Raw genomic sequence first — 3,730 nt, forward strand, 5'->3', positions numbered from 1 at the left:
AAATGGATCCAAAATAATCAAAGTGATAGGTTGATATGTTGATGTAATTTTCAAATGTGAACTGATATCATTCATCTTATTAGTTGAAGTGTCAAAAACAGAATTGCAGAGAAATCACTTTAAAAGGAGCTGATTGCAAAAACTACAGTTACGTGTCCTACAAGTATGTTATCTATTTTACACTCAAGTTTTCTTTGTTTATGAAATTATGCCTTATTGGTAAAAGGGAGTATTATTCGTTTCAAGTTAAAATAGTTGTGTTTGTAGGGTGTGTGTCGTCTATGGCTAATACTCTCAATTGACAATAACACTCAAACATCCCTGCAGACATCGTGTTCAAACTCGATATCTTTATGAATAACAACCATCTATTCATTCACTAAAGTGGTTTGGTTCGTGTAATTTTCTTTTTTAAAAAAATGAGCAAATACTTTGAGGGAGGGAATAGAGGCTAGACCCACTTCCCCAATCCATTCAACGTGAGGAAATAATGTTGGTGTCCCTTGACTTCAGTAAAGGCCATAGATGAAGAGAAGCCCTTGACTTCAGTAAAGGCCATAGATGTAGATAATGTTTAAATTGACCTGGTAAAACTTAATTTGAATTCGAATTAACTAAATTTTTAAAATTTGAATTATTCCTGTTCAATTATTTGAATTTTTCGGATTAAAATATATCATCACACTTCAGGTCCAAGGAGAAAAAATGAGAACCAAACAAATAAATCTTTGGGAAGGGACATTGTAGAAGATAATATAGGATATGCCACTTGAATTTATTTAAGTTGCAATTGATCAGAGTTGGTAATTTTTTATGAGAATATATACAGAAAATGATGGTTTTTTTAAATATATTATTGTAAAATATTTCCATTAGCACTTGTAGAAAAAAATAAACAGAGCATAAATGACAAAAAATAATGATTATATAATGAAGAAGTATTGTTTTTGAAGTAATTTCGTCTCATAATACAAAAACTTGGATACATAAATAGAGAATATAAAAACCACTTAATATTGCTTTCCTCAGGAAAAGAAGTTGATCGAATGAGATATAAAAGAGAGAAAAGGAGATTTTACTTCTATTTTTTTTTTTTTTTGTATATAATGAGAACATATACATTATTTATTAAAGCTGATAAAGGGGAAACAGTAAAAATTACGACAGTTTCTAAATTCATACAACAGTAAAAATTGGGTAGCAACAACATCGTGTATGTATTCAAATTTATTTTCAATTAATTCATATGATTAAGAGATGTTCTATATAAAATTTTTTAATACTCTATTTCCAATCAATGTGGGATTACCCACTTTGCATTATCTCCAGTTTTTGCCGTTCAGCAATGCGACTCTCGGGGTTTAATTAAGTTGACATGCACGAACTACTTTCATTTCTAGCTGATAACCTCTTGAAAAAATGGTTGATATGAGCCTTGAAATGGCTAGCTTTTTGTATCTACCCACCAAAAGTCTCCAATGAATGCAGGACTTAGGGTATACTTTTCGTTTTCATCATGATTGACGCATTAACTGTTGGCACTTAATAGGTTAAATCACCACCAAAAATTCGATAAAGAAGACAAATATTTAAAGTGGGATTTGGCATCATCTTTACCTATACAAACCCAGCATTATACTTGTGTCGATGTTACAACTGTTGCGAGCATAGCTAAAGGTATAGTAGAACAATGACAAATCTCAGGGGGTTGAATGGCCCCGGCAGCTCATGAGCCCTTATAATTCAGTGGAGTGAGGATAGCAAGACTTCACCTTAAAAAAGAAAAACCCTATTTATGATGTGGAAACCAGCCAGATTTATGGCCACCCCACTCATTCACAATACTACCCATATATCCAATCATGATACCCAACTTGTCACCAATTCGTGGTTCTGGGATTTGTTTGAATTTTCAGCATACATGTTTGCCTTCCTTTGTTCTGTCTTAAGCAGCAAGTTGTAGCCATGGATGTTGTAATGACCAGTCCCTCTCTAATATAGCCATTAACTACACGTGTGAGTCTAACTAATTCTGGTCAAGTTTATCTTCAGGTCATCTCAGGTCAGGTCTATTTTGATTTTGAACCAATTTCAAGACATACTTGAAATCAATTAAACCAATCCAATTGAAGTATACAACTTTAGGTGGTTCACTCTTTTTAATTTGAGTGAAGAGTCGCAATCGGTAGAGGAGCGGTCGTTGGTCGATATTAAATCTTCTGTCTCCATAAGAGGTAGAAGATAAGTTAGTGAAGAGTGGGTCTAGTCCTTTCTCTCGATCTTAATTGGGGGGTTTTATAGTGATCCTTAATATTGGTGGCAGACATAAGTTCATGATAATTACTCGTAGGCTGATAAGATATGTGAATATGAACGGCTAACAATGAATTTATATAAGGTGGGTTACGTGGACTTGTTAGAGATCATATCAAGGGATTGATGTGCCAGTCGTTTGAGGTTCTTGGGAGATGTTCTTTAGGGGTTTTAACTATAGAAAGGATCGTCAGAGGTCTTGAGACTCGGAGAATAATCTTGCGGAGGATCTTTGGAAAGAGTAACGACAAAGTTGAACTTGTTCAAATTTAAATCGATAAATATTCGAATAGTAATTGAGGTCAAAATTTGTAATTCCATTCTCTAATCAAAATTGTACTGGACTAATAGATATACTTGGTGTGCTTACTTTGAGATTATAATTTCCATGATCATGTAATTTGATAAAATGATAATATTGATAATGCTAAAGGATTATGCTTTATTAAGATCAGGATGTGTTATTTTACTGAGGTTAAGTATATATAGTGTGGAAGAGGGGGCTTTTCAGTTTTGTCGTATCTGGAAACAAAGGTCCCATTGTTTGGGGTGGTGGATTAAGCATTATAGAACAAGTAATTACGCATTGATTAATGCTTACTAATTATAAGATTAAGAAACGATCATTTCTTGATGCTGATTTTACATAAATATACGACACTGGTGATTGTAGGGACACACTGATAATTAGTCAAAGGCCAAGACTAGATTTAATGATAAACAAAATACTGGGTGCTTTATTGGACCACTTCCCACTTGTACTAACATTTATATGAGATTATGAAAGTGCGTTTAGCAATGCATTTTCTAAATCCATCATGGATATCATTTAACCCAAATAGAACAAAATAGAGGGGAAAAGGTTAAAAAACCTAACAAAAATATTGGAACAAAATAACGAATAAATTTGATTTTATCAGTAAAAGAACTACAAAAAGGGGCTAAAGCTATTGAAAGACCACTGATAAATCGTAAATCATAGTCAAGCGACGTGAAAAAATTATCCATTAATTCAAAATGTGTATCCAAATCAATCCGAGGGTCCAAAGCAAGAAGATCAATATGATAACAAATAAACGTCATCTTGATCAGTCGTGGCGATGTCAAATTCAATTTTGAAAAAAAAAATATAAACGAAAACAACAATAAAAAAATCAAAAATTGCCAAAAGACAAATATAAACGTGTAACAAAAAATAGAGATAAATATATCATAAAAACATTATTATTCCTAAAATATAAAAAAATAAAGAATAAATACAACCAACAATCGACAACTAGTATTAAAACTGGCGTCGTCATCTACTAAACAAAATCAAAAAAGAAAAAAATTGATTTGAATTATAAAAAATAACATAAATTACAAAGAAAAAAAAGAGAGAGGAAAAAAAGAGAAGCTACGGTTTTTTAAAATAATA

Source organism: Hibiscus syriacus, unplaced genomic scaffold (genome assembly GCF_006381635.1).
Source record: "Hibiscus syriacus cultivar Baekdansim isolate YM2019G1 unplaced genomic scaffold, ASM638163v2 tig00112737_pilon, whole genome shotgun sequence".
In the NCBI taxonomy this organism is placed as follows: domain Eukaryota; kingdom Viridiplantae; phylum Streptophyta; class Magnoliopsida; order Malvales; family Malvaceae; genus Hibiscus; species Hibiscus syriacus.